Raw genomic sequence first — 16,904 nt, forward strand, 5'->3', positions numbered from 1 at the left:
TGCAACAAGAATGCCACTTTCACATGTAGGTTTGCCTGGTACATTGCTTGATACGAAGATAAACACAATTTTCGGCATAAATTGATTAGCACTACCAACACTGATGTGATACATCATGAACAAGTTTTGTATGACCCACGAGTACGTTCTCTATGTATGACCTACAAGAAAATGCACCCTGAAGAAGACTGTACCTCATTTTCATATTTACTACTAGCATGCAAATGTAATTCTTGCAGATTTAGTATTTGTTCGATTACTTGTACTCGTTTTAATGCAGTGCTTTTTGTTGTAATGGTTTGTTCACAAATCCACAGTAAAGCGTAATTTTGGGGTGAAAAATGTCAGGCAAAGTATTGGCATGTACTTGTAAGTGAAAAAGACAAGTATACTTTACGTAGGTATTTCTGTACACCAACTTGAGCTTTCATTAAGCCTGAAGTCATCCGGCTTCAAAAAAAGCATGTCATAAATGTCCCAAGCACTGTTTATTGGACCTTCTAACGGTATTTCGATGCATCCAGTCTGCCGAGAGAAGACCGCTGGAGTGGGTTGCTTGGGTGAGAGCGAGCAGGGCACCTGAAAAAGTAAAGCCAATAATTTATCTTGACTCATGCAACAGGTTGGCACCTAGGCAAATTCGCCTATGTTCCCACAGATAAGAAAGGTTCAGCATTCCGGTCATAGGAGATAATGAATAAATCTTATTGAAAAATATGTGGTTTCATGCAATGCCTATGTTTCAAGGGAACATGGAGTACTGTGGGAGAATAAGCTGTCATAATTAGCAGGCGATTGAAGCAAGTGTTATAGGAAAAAGATGGACACATCGTTTGATTAGCAATAATTACTAGTATTGAAGCAACAGAATACAAACATGAAATACCTTTAAAAACAACACCGACAGGTTGAGATAATAAATTATTCAGAAACTAAACCCTTCTGCCAGCAAAATACCGTAGTGTACTGGCTTTGACATTGCGCTGCTCAGGCAGAGGGCGTGGGAATGAATCCCGGCCACAATGGCTGCATTTAGATGGCAGGGAAATGCCAAAACCCCTATGTAAGGTCTATTGGGTACATGTTAAAGGAGACTAGGGATCCCGCCAACTTGAAGTTATAAAAACCGGGGTAAATTTCGAGATAAGCAAACTCACAAAAGTAGAAGGCCCTGGCCATGCGAAGACCATATAAAGCCTTTTAAGGTAGGTGCCAGCAGCCGCAAAATTTCTTGCAAAAGCTAAATATAGCAGAAGCGGTATTTTTCCGTAGATCACTTTTGCAAGGTATTTTACAACTTGACACCCGACATGTTGGGCATCTACGGGCAACAGCAATTCTTGCACAGATCACAGCAAACACTGTTGCACCTAGGTATACATAGACACATAGGTATAGGTACAGTCGCCGACTGATTTTCCGGACTCCGAAAATTCGGACTTGATTACTCGGTCTGCTTCACGGCACCGCCATTCTCCCCATGGACCATAATGTATAACAACTTCCGAAAGTTCGGTCGCCTTGCAACCTCTCGTCTGATTTTTCGGACACTCCTTGAGCCAACTTGATCGAGAGCACCATGCACCGACTCTGACCGTTGCATGGTTCTACTTGCTGAACGACATTTTTGTTTTGAACGGAGCCTCCTTGCTGCCCCACGAAGTGGCGCTACTGCAAATCCCTGCTCATCATCATCGTCTCTGCCTGGTTTGTAGCTACAGCAGTTCCGGTCTCAGCTTAGTATGCCATGTCAAGACAATCCAGCAGCTGATTTGTTTGTTTCTTCGTGCACGACGCTGCGAGTAGGCCAGGTTTTTTGTTTGTGCAACTGATGTCGGCGTGACGATGTTTGATGAAGCAAGATGGGCCAATTCATTCCACTAATATCTAGAATAGCTACCTGTAAGCACCAACTACCTTTCAACAACATTTGCAAAGCAAAAAACCTCATCCTGAAAAGTCTGCACATGACGACATCGGTAGCATCATCAGCGTGGGGCCTCAAGATAATTCGGCAAGCCAAGAAATTACTGACAGCACGAGTGCAAGCATGCCAACAGGAAATCAGTGGCTGAATAATGCACCTTCTACCAATTGGTAGACAGTGCATTTTCGCAAAGCCCTAACTATAGCAGATCATTGTTCAGGAGTTCCCGAATGCACAACTCTATGCCATTTTCACACAGACTCTAGGGAAGCACCTCTGCACAGTTGCAAGAAAAAAAGCTAGATGCCCCAAGAGAAATGAGCCCACTCAAGCCATGGAAGTTGTGTTTACCTTGTCTTCCTACAACTACTCAAAACCTAGGACTGCTGTTTTGCACAAGGGAACAAACTTCAACATTGGTGCCTCGCCCAACACAAGTGGTCTGCGCTGTAGAAGGCGCCATAAGTCAGCCCACAGATGAGGCCCGCACCAGTGCTGTCAGTGTGCTGTACAAATTGCAGAAGCACAGCCTACAAGCTTGTCTGCCTTAGTGTGATCGTACCAATGAACGAAAACTAACAAATCAAGTTTGTTTCGTGCCGAGAAGGGTTGCCTCATGCTGGCTTGGTTTATTGTGTAGGCATGTAAATAATGAAAAGGCCTGCATCACTATCTCTGAAAAAAAAATCATGTAACAAAGCACGTACAGTACACAGGTGCAGTGTCTATCACATACCATTTCGTGCAGTAGAGGCTACATCGGATAAACCGGCCAATGTATAAATGACTGGCAGCGTGACCAAGCAAACTTGATGCATGGGTCAGTTAGCAGTGGTAGTGCACTGCTCTCGGCGCACATGCACCTATGTTTGAAAGCTGCTTGATCGTGACAAAATATAAAGACAAAAGCGCTGGAGAGATATCTGAGGCTTTTCTTATATGTATGACGAGGAACCTAGCGCTAGCTCCCCATGCAGAGAATTACTAGACAGTGAGACTGCTTCTTATCATTGTAAAACAAGTGTCACGCTCACCATGTTTCTGTGCGAACAGCATGTATTCAGATCTATTCTCCCCCTTTCACCTTTTGCACAATATCACTGTGCGAGCAATAATACTGAACTGTTAGTAGCACTCTGTCCTGTTGCCTCCTTTCTTTCCTTGTGAATTGTGTGCTAAATAAGGCTTTTTTTGGTGAAAGAGTGCTAGTTTAACGCATAAACTAGCGCCATGGCACTTTGCAATAAAGGACTGTTATAATTCTCTAAAAATTTGTCCATGCAGAACAGTGTCAAAAGAACACCTTAAAGAAAGAACATGAGTGTATCTATCATAAAGACCAATCCTTGTCTTTTTTCCTTAACATAATTTTCAATACCGATATTGAAGTACAAGCTCACCATATTATATCGCCTTGTCAATGAAGCAAGGCACAATGGTGCCCAACTGTCGCGGGACCAACTTGGATGTGGAGATCAGCGCAGATCAGCAACATAGCATGGTCTGCTTACACTTCTTCTCCAGGTCCAGCCATACCTACAGCAGCTATAAAACAAGTGAGCTTAGAATCACAAGCGAAACAATATAAAAAGTGACACTGAACAAAGCAACTTTCGTTAAGCATAAATAGGATCGAAATGCTGACATTATGCCCATAAGTAACTTCACTTTGAGCAACAAAGCATCCAATTTAAGAAAGATTATATGTATCAGCTATCTATGTGAGAAAAATTAATCGAACGCCCTCTATTTGCCATACCCCTCCCCTTATGCATGGATGTCTCCCTGACTGAGTGAGCTGATCCCAGGTATAGTGTAATTAAAGGTTGTCACTTGGTGGGCCAATCCCGATACCATTGCATGACTTGTACAATAATTTTAATGTGTTGTAATGCTGGCCATCCTTCAGGCACTGCAACATTATAGCACCCATAAGGCTAATGGTATTACCTGATAAGGTTAACTAATAGGTGTCCCCAGAAGCATAACTCGGCATGTATACTCGGAGGCCATTATTATAAGAGAAGCAATGGCAGAGGTGAAGCTTTATCCTGTGCCATATGCAAAATGGCCGAGCACGCCCAGCTTCTGGTTACATTCTCACTTGTGACCACTGCAACAGGCTGACTGACATGCGTAACCAGCAGTTTGTAGGACCACATTTTCATACCCTGCAATTTGTTTTACATCTGAAGAGATCAGCCTCAAGCTCCATGATGCGCTGCACTCAAGAAGCATTATAAACTGGCAACATTTAAATGCTATGCTGCATGGTTTGTTGCATGCTTTAGGAATTTACTTATTTATTATACACATAGCTCATAGGCTCCAGTTGGAGTATTGCATGAGGTGGCAAGAAAACAAATTCTGAACAAGGAGAACATTCAACAAAACAAGTCAGACCAAAGAAGAAAAAATAACATACTCTCCTAATGGGACTATGTATCTGGCAGCTAGCTTCTAAAAAAGACAATTAGGAATCTTTTACTACTGGTAGCGCTTTAGGGGATGGAATGTAGAATTCCAAGCTTCATACACTTTTAAGCCACCTTTCGTGGCTTTTTGTTTTGAACTCCTATTCTCTGTACTATTATAGAAATGAATACCCCCTCCAAAATAAAACAAAGAAAAACATGTAATGCACAGTAATGTAACACAATAATGTAATGCACAACAGTGAATACTTAGAAAAATGTAATTAAGAACATGGAGTCTATGTGGGCACAGATGTTAGAAGTCTACATGAAAGCATAATAATAAAGGTGGGCAAAGCATTTATGCTTTTGTCGGGCAAGCTGCAGCAAGACATACAGGTAAAGCATGCCTCACAACACAGTCCCTAAAAATATCTGTCACAATACAGTGAGTAGGTATATCATGCATATCTACAATAGCTCCTAATTATATTTAACTCAGAGGGGGCTACCTATGTAACTTGATCAAACTGAAGGTGGGCCAAATTCTAAATATACGATTCAAGTAGACAGAAAATGGGCGTTATGAAAATGCATCTACAGCAAAAGTGTTGTACATTATTGTTGTACATTATGTCATACCTGCCAACCTGTGAACATAATATTTTGTAAAAATGCTGCAGACACTAAATTCTTTGTTGGGGACATAGCACACATTATTTTAAAGCTTGCTCTCAGCACCCCCATTGTTGCATACACACACACATTATTAATAAAGGGAAAATCGCACATCTACCCGCTCGTAGCAATTGCTACAAAAGAAACCCGTACGGATTCCTCGAAAGGAAAGCCTCACAATTGAAAAAAAGAAACCGTCCAGGTCTGGGACTCAAACCCGGGACCACCGCCTTTCCGGGACAGCCGCTTTACCATCTAAGATAACCAGGCGGCTAGCAGATGGCCGGGCCAAGTCGAATTTGTCGACAACATGAAGCAAAGGCAAGGGTCTGACGTAATAGTTCTGCGGAAATGCGCAAGGTGTAGAGAAGTAATTAATAAAGGAGAAAAAAATATTATGTCAAACCCTTGCTTTTGCTTCGCGTTGTCAAGTAATTCGACTTCGCCCTGCCATGTGCTAGCCAGCTGGTTATCTCAGATGGTAGAGTGGCTGCCTCGGAAAGGCGGTAGTCCCGGGTTCGAGTCCCGGACCAGGACGAATTTTTCTTCAACTGTGCGGCTTTCCTTTTGAGGAACACATACAGGTTTCCTTTGTTGCAAATGGTACGAGCGGGTGGATGTCTGATTTTCCCTTTATTAATTACTTCTCTCCACCTCGTGTGTTTGCGCAGAACTATTACGTCACACACACATTATCAACCATTATTTAACTTGTCGTGCAGCACGAAAAGCAGCAGCGAACTTGAAACCAGTAACTGACAACATTTTTTTTTAGATTACAGAGCTTTACGCTGCTTCAGGAATTTATCTGACTAAACTTCCTAACAGCACGTGCCTCTCTGATGTTCTCGTTAGAGATATTGCATCGCTAATAATAAAGCAGTACAAGTACCATTATAATTAATTTTTTACATGCATTTTAACAATGTCATACCGTCAATCTCTCAACAGCTTTAAAACATCTTAACCAACACAACTTCATTGTCTTTCTAAAATGACATTAATAAAATTGTAAAATGAGCCCACATTTGTAAACCCACGAAAAATTCAGGAGTTTCCAAACATGGATGATACCAACAAGATCTGCAGCTCTTGTAAGTGGCAGCAACTGCTTTGCACACACCTTGTCACAGCATGCACATCAGGTACTTTTCCGTGCTGTTGAGGCTGCAGAAGTGCCGCAGGTGCATATGTGGAGGTGCCTCTGGTTCACAAAATCTTGCCATCCCTAAAGAATAATAAATACTTATTTATTGTAATCCCTGCTGAAACTGCAAACTTGTGATATAAAAAGATCACGTCATATTTTGAAAAAAGTCTCATACAACCAGTTACATGAAGCTGCAACTGGTTGTGCAAATATCTGATTGCAACATCACAGGCGGTTAAATAACACGTAAATCGAACTGTAGAGAACATGAATCTACTATGAAAAGGTTCACACAAACGTACAGCTGTATAACGTGAAATGTGAATTGTACTATCAAAAAATTCCTTAGGACATGAAAAGCGTTCCAAAACCTAACTTGTCTATGCGGCGCAACAAAGCACTGCTCCCAAAGGACGATGCGCTTAAAATTACAACAGACCACCTCATTTCTGGAGAGACAATACAGAAAAGAGAAAGATTTTTCGATTAAAAAGAAACATTGCTTATGTAATTTCGGCTTCTCTGCTAGATCGGAATCCTTTACAAGTACACGAAAACACACAGGACACTAATACACGTCATCTGACGACACACTATAAACAGAAGAATTTCCATACAAGCTAAAAATCTGGCCATGCGTCGACGAAGAAATCGGGTGCTATCTCGCGCAGCTGTTAGCTGTGACGACGACACATCGACGTACTACTTCTAGAAATGACTATACCATTTCTTAATGAAAAATTATGTACACAAACAGTAACTTTCTTTGCTTGAATTTTTGTGCCCATTTAGATCAAAGAACCACCCGCGCTAGCGTGCTTCATAGGTGAAAGTAAATAAACCACAGATAGAGCTGTTGGTAACATGAATACGTTTTAGGGCAATTTCCATGGAACTTTTTGCTAAATGTGCACTGCGACATGAAGAACAACCATTTGAAAAGCACATTTATAATTCTTGCTGCTTTACAAATCCGGATCCGGTTGTTGTACGGATCTTGCGATACGTACAACAACGCACACTTCACGAACCATAGACAGGAAGAATGCGCGCAAGCGCCGGACTTACCTTTCTAGGCGTACTCGGAAAACGCTCCTTTTAGCGTCACAGGTGCCACGGCATCGACTGCACCAACGGTCCTTCCGGCGCACACACTGTTGAATTGCGGATCAACTACAGGACGTAAGAGCACAACTTTCACCAAATTCTTCCGTACAGCGCGATACGATGCGACAGTGCCAGAGGAGGAGATCCTGTTCATGAGCCCGGAACAAAGGAAGCGCGAAGGGTCATATCTTCGACATCGGCGCACCACACGAAGGATACTGCGGGCTACATTACGCGGTCCCAGGGGTTTTGTGATTCTCAATGCATACAAAATGCACCACAATTTCTCTCGGCACAGCGTACACACGATTAAACAACTACATCGGACGGCGTCAATGCAGCAAGCACTCACATGTGGCGACAACTGAGGACGGCAAAATAATATCACCTGTAACTTTACCGGCACTACCTGTGCTGCCATCTGTAGGCCGCCACCGAAAGCGACAGTGCTTTCGGTGATCTCATGGATGGTGACGGCGTTGTATTTCGATGTTATGCGAGTCGTACAGCGTCTTGTACGACGTGTTTCAGCAACGTTGCTTTTAATAGAGAGGACAGCAATCTGCGTATACGCCGTATAGACGTCTCACCCACTTGAAAAACACAACAGCAAATTTTCAGTCTGTCGTATTTTGGGACGTTGTGACTGTCGTTCTGTTCTCTGTAGTGTGACGCCCTGTAGTCGAAAATTCTGTAGTTCCTGATCAATATTTGATTAAAAATTGACAGAGGTCATTTTAAGGTTATGTAAAATTATTAATACGAAATAAAATAAAAAAATAAAAGTAGAAAAAAAATGCCTTTTGCCTAAGATTCGAACTTTGGACCTGACGGTTTCGAGACAAGCATCTAACCACTGCACCACGCCGAACATCACTGCTGGCATATGTTGAAGCTATGTCAAGAGTGTAAATTGCTGTCTGGGTTGCTGTTTACATTCGCATTTTAAAAGCCACGATGCGCTTTCACTTCTCCGCGTCAACTGCCGCATCTCTAGATGAGCAAAAGCGTTGTTACCATCGACAGGTACATCGTGGAGTGCTAGACCATCGATTTTGCTGTAACGATATCCATATTTCGTACGAAATTCAGAAACAGACAACGGTGACCGGGGACACTGAGGGTTGTTACTGCTAATTCCGACAGTTGTCTCTTGCTCTTTACACTTTTGAGCTCGCATATAATTCGTGTGTTCAATACAATATAGCTACATAAACACTCGTGGGTGAGTCTTCATCTCGACAGAATACTGGCTTCTCACGGCAGCGCTGTACCAGATTAATGAGACCCGAGCGAGACAGCTTTTCACGCAACTTTGTGGAACAATCCAAAACTTCTTTCCCGCTTCGCATATGCTTGTGCAATATTTCTGGGAAATTAACTAATGTGTCAGTGTAACCGCACATGTAAGTCCACAGGCCTGTGTGCCCCATCTTACCAAATAAAACAAAGCGGATACGCAGCCATTCCCGCAGATGGTATGATTTTGATCAGCGGCCGATTTTGAGGAGGCCGGTAGGGCGTTGCTGGTGCCGCGTCGTCACGGCACAATTATAACAATTGGCAACGTCGACTTTAATGCCGTTGTCGGTGCTATCAGTACTGCCGGCTCCAAAGAAGCACGATTGAATACCGCGCAAGAAAAAAAGTACAGTGTACACCACCGATGCGAAGCTGACATTTTAAAGGGCCGCGACGGAAAGTGCTTCTGTTGCGACTTCAGAACTCTTGGCCGTCGCGACCGAATGTTTCTGTTGCGACGTCAGAATCGCTGTCGTAACGTGAGAAATGTCTGTCGCAACTTCAGAAACGTTAGGAACTTCTGTCGTACAACAGAAATTGCTGTAGTTGCAGCAGGAATTCCTGTGTCTTTTTCAACTGGGCAGGACCGGGAATCGGTTTGAAATTCGCAGCTAGCATATCGCAGTTTGGTCTGTGAATGTTCCGGGGTGGTCACGCAATTTCTGTAGAGCTTGATAATGGCCCCAATTTAGCACTAGGGGCTAAATTGTCAGGATGTCGAACAATAAAAAGTTCCTCCCCAGTTCTATTCAAGCATTAAACTCGTATGCATGATACCATCCAGTATGGTTGCCACAAAGCTCCAGAATAAACCAGCTTTTGTGCCAAACAGGCGACCCTATATGGTGCCACTGTGTCCAGTATAAGCCAGTTTAGTTGCAAACAGGGCCCCTGTTAAGACCCATTTCTGCTTGAACTGGTCGTGCCTATACCTGCTTGCATGCCAAACAGGAGCCCGCTCAGCCCTGTTCATGTGTGAACTGGTCCAGTTTATACCTGTTTGCATGCCAAACGGGACCCCGTTCAGACCTGTTCGTGTGTAAACTGGTCCAGTTTATACCTGTTTGCATGCCAAACGGGACCCCGTTCAAACCTGTTCGTGTGTAAACTGGTCCTGTTTATACCTGTTTGTTGCTAAACAGGTCCCTGTTAAAACCAGTTTAAACCTGTATAACCCAGTTTGAATTTAAATAGGATTTTCCAATAGGGATGTGCATGCTTAAAACGCGTTTTCGCACAAATGCGTGCGCGGGTGCTAAAAAGAGCAGCATCGGCATGCTTAGCACGTCGTTTGGTAGAAATCCACGTGCGCGTTCTGCAAAAAGCACCATTTGCATGCACATCTTGTGGTTTTGCAGAAACCTTCATCCGCGTCTACCAAAAGATGCATGTGCATGCTTAAAACGCGTTTTCGCACAAATGCGTGCGCGGGTGCTAAAAAGAGCAGCATCGGCATGCTTAGCACGTCGTTTGGTAGAAATCCATGTGCGCGTTCTGCAAAAAGCACCATTTGCATGCACATCTTGTGGTTTTGCAGAAAACTTCATCCGCGTCTACGAAAAGATGCATGTGCATGCTTAAAACGCGTTTTCGCACAAATGCGTGCGCGGGTGCTAAAAAAAGCAGCATCGGCATGCTTAGCACGTCGTTTGGTAGAAATTCACGAGCGCGTTCTGCAAAAAGCACCATTTGCATGCACATCTTGTGGTTTTGCAGAAAACTTCATCCGCGTCTACCAAAAGATGCATGTGCATGCTTAAAACGCGTTTTCGCACAAATGCGTGCGCGGGTGCTAAAAATAGCAGCATCGGCATGCTTAGCACGTCGTTTGGTAGAAATCCACGTGCGCGTTCTGCAAAAAGCACCATTTGCATGCACATCTTGTGGTTTTGCAGAAAACTTCATCCGCGTCTACCAAAAGATTCATGTGCATGCTTAAAACGCGTTTTCGCACAAATGCGTGCGCGGGTGCTAAAAAGAGCAGCATCGGCATGCTTAGCACGTCGTTTGGTAGAAATCTACGTGCGCGTTCTGCCAAAAGCACCATTTGCATGCACATCATGTGGTTTTGCAGAAAACTTCAGCCGCGTCTACCAAAAGATGCATGTGCATGCTTAAAACGCGTTTTCGCACAAATCCGTGCGCGGGTGCTAAAAAGAGCAGCATCGGCATGCTTAGCACGTCGTTTGGTAGAAATCTACGTGCGCGTTCTGCCAAAAGCACCATTTGCATGCACATCTTGTGGTTTTGCAGTAAACTTCATCCGCGTCTACCAAAAGATGCATGTGCATGCTTAAAACGCGTTTTCGCACAAATCCGTGCGCGGGTGCCAAAAAGAGCAGCATCGGCATGCTTAGCACGTCGTTTGGTAGAAATCCACGTGCGCGTTCTGCAAAAAGCACCATTTGCATGCACATCTTGTGGTTTTGCAGAAAACTTCATCCGCGTCTACCAAAAGATGCATGTGCATGCTTAATACGCGTTTTCGCACAAATGCGTGCGCGGGTGCTAAAAAGAGCAGCATCGGCATGCTTAGCACGTCGTTTGGTAGAAATCCACGTGCGCGTTCTGCCAAAAGCACGATTTGCATGCACATCTTGTGGTTTTGCAGAAAACTTCATCCGCGTCTACCAAAAGATGCATGTGCATGCTTAAAACGCGTTTTCGCACAAATCCGTGCGCGGGTGCTAAATAGAGCAGCATCGGCAAGCTTAGCACATCGTTTGGTAGAAATCCACGTGGGCGTTCTGCAAAAAGCACCATTTGCATGCACAACTTGTGGTTTTGCAGAAAACTTCATCCGCGTCTACCAAAAGATGCATGTGCATGCTTAAAACGCGTTTTCGCACAAATGCGTGCGCGGGTGCTAAAAAGAGCAGCATCGGCATGCTTAGCACGTCGTTTGGTAGAAATCCACGTGCGCGTTCTGCAAAAAGCACCATTTGCATGCACATCTTGTGGTTTTGCAGAAACCTTCATCCGCGTCTACCAAAAGATGCATGTGCATGCTTAAAACGCGTTTTCGCACAAATGCGTGCGCGGGTGCTAAAAAGAGCAGCATCGGCATGCTTAGCACGTCGTTTGGTAGAAATCCACGTGCGCGTTCTGCAAAAAGCACCATTTGCATGCACATCTTGTGGTTTTGCAGAAAACTTCATCCGCGTCTACGAAAAGATGCATGTGCATGCTTAAAACGCGTTTTCGCACAAATGCGTGCGCGGGTGCTAAAAAAAGCAGCATCGGCATGCTTAGCACGTCGTTTGGTAGAAATTCACGAGCGCGTTCTGCAAAAAGCACCATTTGCATGCACATCTTGTGGTTTTGCAGAAAACTTCATCCGCGTCTACCAAAAGATGCATGTGCATGCTTAAAACGCGTTTTCGCACAAATGCGTGCGCGGGTGCTAAAAAGAGCAGCATCGGCATGCTTAGCACATCGTTTGGTTGAAATCCACGTGCGCGTTCTGCCAAAAGCACCATTTAGATGCACATCTTGTGGTTTTGCAGAAAACTTCATCCGCGTCTACCAAAAGATGCATGTGCATGCTTAAAACGCGTTTTCGCACAAATCCGTGCGCGGGTGCTAAAAAGAGCAGCATCGGCATGCTTAGCACGTCGTTTGGTAGAAATCCACGTGCGCGTTCTGCAAAAAGCACCATTTCCATGCACATCTTGTGGTTTTGCAGAAAACTTCATCCGCGTCTACCAAAAGATGCATGTGCATGCTTAAAACGCGTTTTCGCACAAATGCGTGCGCGGGTGCTAAAAAGAGCAGCATCGGCATGCTTAGCACGTCGTTTGGTAGAAATCCACGTGCGCGTTCTGCCAAAAGCACCATTTGCATGCACATCTTGTGGTTTTGCAGAAAACTTCATCCGCGTCTACCAAAAGATGCATGTGCATGCTTAAAACGCGTTTTCGCACAAATGCGTGCGCGGGTGCTAAAAAGAGCAGCATCGGCATGCTTAGCACGTCGTTTGGTAGAAATCCACGTGCGCGTTCTGCCAAAAGCACCATTTGCATGCACATATTGTGGTTTTGCAGCAAACTTCATCCGCGTCTACCAAAAGATGCATGTGCATGCTTAAAACACGTTTTCGCACAAATCCGTGCGCGGGTGCTAAAAAGAGCAGCATCGGCATGCTTAGCACGTCGTTTGGTAGAAATCCACGTGCGCGTTCTGCAAAAAGCACCATTTGCATGCACATCTTGTGGTTTTGCAGAAAACTTCATCCGCGTCTACCAAAAGATGCATGTGCATGCTTAAAACGCGTTCTCGCACAAATGCGTGCGCGGGTGCTAAAAAGAGCAGCATCGGCATGCTTAGCACGTCGTTTGGTAGAAATCCGCGTGCGCGTTCTGCAAAAAGCACCATTTGCATGCACATCTTGTGGTTTTGCAGAAAACTTCATCCGCGTCTACCAAAAGATGCATGTGCATGCTTGTGCATGCTTAAAACGCGTTTTCGCACAAATGCGTGCGCGGGTGCTAAAAATAGCAGCATCGGCATGCTTAGCACGTCGTTTGGTAGAAATCCACGTGCGCGTTCTGCAAAAAGCACCATTTGCATGCACATCTTGTGGTTTTGCAGAAAACTTCATCCGCGTCTACCAAAAGATGCATGTGCATGCTTAAAACGCGTTTTCGCACAAATGCGTGCGCGGGTGCTAAAAAGAGCAGCATCGGCATGCTTAGCACGTCGTTTGGTAGAAATCCACGTGCGCGTTCTGCCAAAAGCACCATTTGCATGCACATCTTGTGGTTTTGCAGAAAACTTCATCCGCGTCTACCAAAAGATGCATGTGCATGCTTAAAACGCGTTTTCGCACAAATGCGTGCGCGGGTGCTAAAAAGAGCAGCATCGGCATGCTTAGCACGTCGTTTGGTAGAAATCCACGTGCGCGTTCTGCCAAAAGCACCATTTGCATGCACATCTTGTGGTTTTGCAGAAAACTTCATCCGCGTCTACCAAAAGATGCATGTGCATGCTTAAAACGCGTTTTCGCACAAATGCGTGCGCGGGTGCTAAAAAGAGCAGCATCGGCATGCTTAGCACGTCGTTTGGTAGAAATCCACGAGCGCGTTCTGCAAAAAGCACCATTTGCATGCACATCTTGTGGTTTTGCAGAAAACTTCATCCGCGTCTACCAAAAGATGCATGTGCATGCTTAAAACGCGTTTTCGCACAAATGCGTGCGCGGGTGCTAAGAGCAGCATCGGCATGCTTAGCACGTCGTTTGGTAGAAATCCACGTGCGCGTTCTGCCAAAAGCACCATTTGCATGCACATCTTGTGGTTTTGCAGAAAACTTCATCCGCGTCTACCAAAAGATGCATGTGCATGCTTAAAACGCGTTTTCGCACAAATCCGTGCGCGGGTGCTAAAAAGAGCAGCATCGGCATGCTTAGCACGTCGTTTGGTAGAAATCCACGTGCGCGTTCTGCAAAAAGCACCATTTGCATGCACATCTTGTGGTTTTGCAGAAAACTTCATCCGCGTCTACCAAAAGATGCATGTGCATGCTTAAAACGCGTTTTCGCACAAATCCGTGCGCGGGTGCTAAAAAGAGCAGCATCGGCATGCTTAGCACGTCGTTTGGTAGAAATCCACGTGCGCGTTCTGCAAAAAGCACCATTTGCATGCACATCTTGTGGTTTTGCAGAAAAGTTCATCCGCGTCTACCAAAAGATGCATGTGCATGCTTAAAACGCGTTTTCGCACAAATGCGTGCGCGGGTGCTAAAACGAGCAGCATCGGCATGCTTAGCACGTCGTTTGGTAGAAATCCACGTGCGCGTTCTGCCAAAAGCACCATTTGCATGCACATCTTGTGGTTTTGCAGAAAACTTCATCCGCGTCTACCAAAAGATGCATGTGCATGCTTAAAACGCGTTTTCGCACAAATGCGTGCGCGGGTGCTAAAAATAGCAGCATCGGCATGCTTAGCACGTCGTTTGGTAGAAATCCACGTGCGCGTTCTGCAAAAAGCACCATTTGCATGCACATCTTGTGGTTTTGCAGAAAACTTCATCAGCGTCTACCAAAAGATGCATGTGCATGCTTAAAACGCGTTTTCGCACAAATGCGTGCGCGGGTGCTAAAAAGAGCAGCATCGGCATGCTTAGCACGTCGTTTGGTAGAAATCCACGTGCGCGTTCTGCAAAAAGCACCATTTGCATCCACATCTTGTGGTTTTGCAGAAAACTTCATCCGCGTCTACCAAAAGATGCATGTGCATGCTTAAAACGCGTTTTCGCACAAATGCGTGCACGGGTGCTAAAAAGAGCAGCATCGGCATGCTTAGCACGTCGTTTGGTAGAAATCCACGTGCGCGTTCTGCAAAAAGCACCATTTGCATGCACATCTTGTGGTTTTGCAGAAAACTTCATCCGCGTCTACCAAAAGATGCATGTGCATGCTTAAAACGCGTTTTCGCACAAATGCGTGCGCGGGTGCTAAAAAGAGCAGCATCGGCATGCTTAGCACGTCGTTTGGTAAAAATCCACGTGCGCGTTCTGCCAAAAGCACCATTTGCATGCTCATCTTGTGGTTTTGCAGAAAACTTCATCCGCGTCTACCAAAAGATGCATGTGCATGCTTAAAACGCGTTTTCGCACAAATCCGTGCGCGGGTGCTAAAAAGAGCAGCATCGGCAAGCTTAGCACATCGTTTGGTAGAAATCCACGTGCGCGTTCTGCAAAAAGCACCATTTGCATGCACATCTTGTGGTTTTGCAGAAAACTTCATCCGCGTCTACCAAAAGATGCATGTGCATGTTTAAAACGCGTTTTCGCACAAATGCGTGCGCGGGTGCTAAAAAGAGCAGCATCGGCATGCTTAGCACGTCGTTTGGTAGAAATCCACGTGCGCGTTCTGCAAAAAGCACCATTTGCATGCACATCTTGTGGTTTTGCAGAAAACTTCATCCGCGTCTACCAAAAGATGCATGTGCACGCTTAAAACGCGTTTTCGCACAAATGCGTGCGCGGGTGCTAAAAAGAGCAGCATCGGCATGCTTAGCACGTCGTTTGGTAGAAATCCACGTGCGCGTTCTGCAAAAAGCACCATTTGCATGCACATCTTGTGGTTTTGCAGAAAACTTCATCAGCGTCTACCAAAAGATGCATGTGCATGCTTAAAACGCGTTTTCGCACAAATGCGTGCGCGGGTGCTAAAAAGAGCAGCATCGGCATGCTTAGCACGTCGTTTGGTAGAAATCCACGTGCGCGTTCTGCAAAAAGCACCATTTGCATCCACATCTTGTGGTTTTGCAGAAAACTTCATCCGCGTCTACCAAAAGATGCATGTGCATGCTTAAAACGCGTTTTCGCACAAATGCGTGCGCGGGTGCTAAAAATAGCAGCATCGGCATGCTTAGCACGTCGTTTGGTAGAAATCCACGTGCGCGTTCTGCAAAAAGCACCATTTGCATGCACATCTTGTGGTTTTGCAGAAAACTTCATCCGCGTCTACCAAAAGATGCATGTGCATGCTTAAAACGCGTTTTCGCACAAATGCGTGCGCGGGTGCTAAAAAGAGCAGCATCGGCATGCTTAGCACGTCGTTTGGTAGAAATCCACGTGCGCGTTCTGCCAAAAGCACCATTTGCATGCACATCTTGTGGTTTTGCAGAAAACTTCATCCGCGTCTACCAAAAGATGCATGTGCATGCTTAAAACGCGTTTTCGCACAAATGCGTGCGCGGGTGCTAAAAAGAGCAGCATCGGCATGCTTAGCACGTCGTTTGGTAGAAATCCACGTGCGCGTTCTGCCAAAAGCACCATTTGCATGCACATCTTGTGGTTTTGCAGAAAACTTCATCCGCGTCTACCAAAAGATGCATGTGCATGCTTAAAACGCGTTTTCGCACAAATGCGTGCGCGGGTGCTAAAAAGAGCAGCATCGGCATGCTTAGCACGTCGTTTGGTAGAAATCCACGAGCGCGTTCTGCAAAAAGCACCATTTGCATGCACATCTTGTGGTTTTGCAGAAAACTTCATCCGCGTCTACCAAAAGATGCATGTGCATGCTTAAAACGCGTTTTCGCACAAATGCGTGCGCGGGTGCTAAGAGCAGCATCGGCATGCTTAGCACGTCGTTTGGTAGAAATCCACGTGCGCGTTCTGCCAAAAGCACCATTTGCATGCACATCTTGTGGTTTTGCAGAAAACTTCATCCGCGTCTACCAAAAGATGCATGTGCATGCTTAAAACGCGTTTTCGCACAAATCCGTGCGCGGGTGCTAAAAAGAGCAGCATCGGCATGCTTAGCACGTCGTTTGGTAGAAATCCACGTGCGCGTTCTGCAAAAAGCACCATTTGCATGCAC

General features: G+C 45.1%; 1 long non-coding RNA gene across 1 annotated transcript; it reads right to left on the reverse strand.

The window, feature by feature from the left end:
• Positions 1 to 469: 469 nt before the first annotated feature.
• On the reverse strand, positions 470 to 7,690 carry LOC140214475 (uncharacterized). The gene is made up of 4 exons (XR_011891402.1): positions 7,238 to 7,690; positions 6,143 to 6,247; positions 3,328 to 3,472; positions 470 to 579 (listed from the first exon to the last, which is right to left on the reverse strand). It is a non-coding gene; the product is annotated as an uncharacterized lncRNA (long non-coding RNA).
• Between the last annotated feature and the right edge of the window lie 9,214 nt (positions 7,691 to 16,904).

This window comes from Dermacentor andersoni, unplaced genomic scaffold, assembly GCF_023375885.2.
Source record: "Dermacentor andersoni unplaced genomic scaffold, qqDerAnde1_hic_scaffold ctg00000164.1, whole genome shotgun sequence".
Taxonomy (NCBI): Eukaryota; Metazoa; Arthropoda; class Arachnida; order Ixodida; family Ixodidae; genus Dermacentor; species Dermacentor andersoni.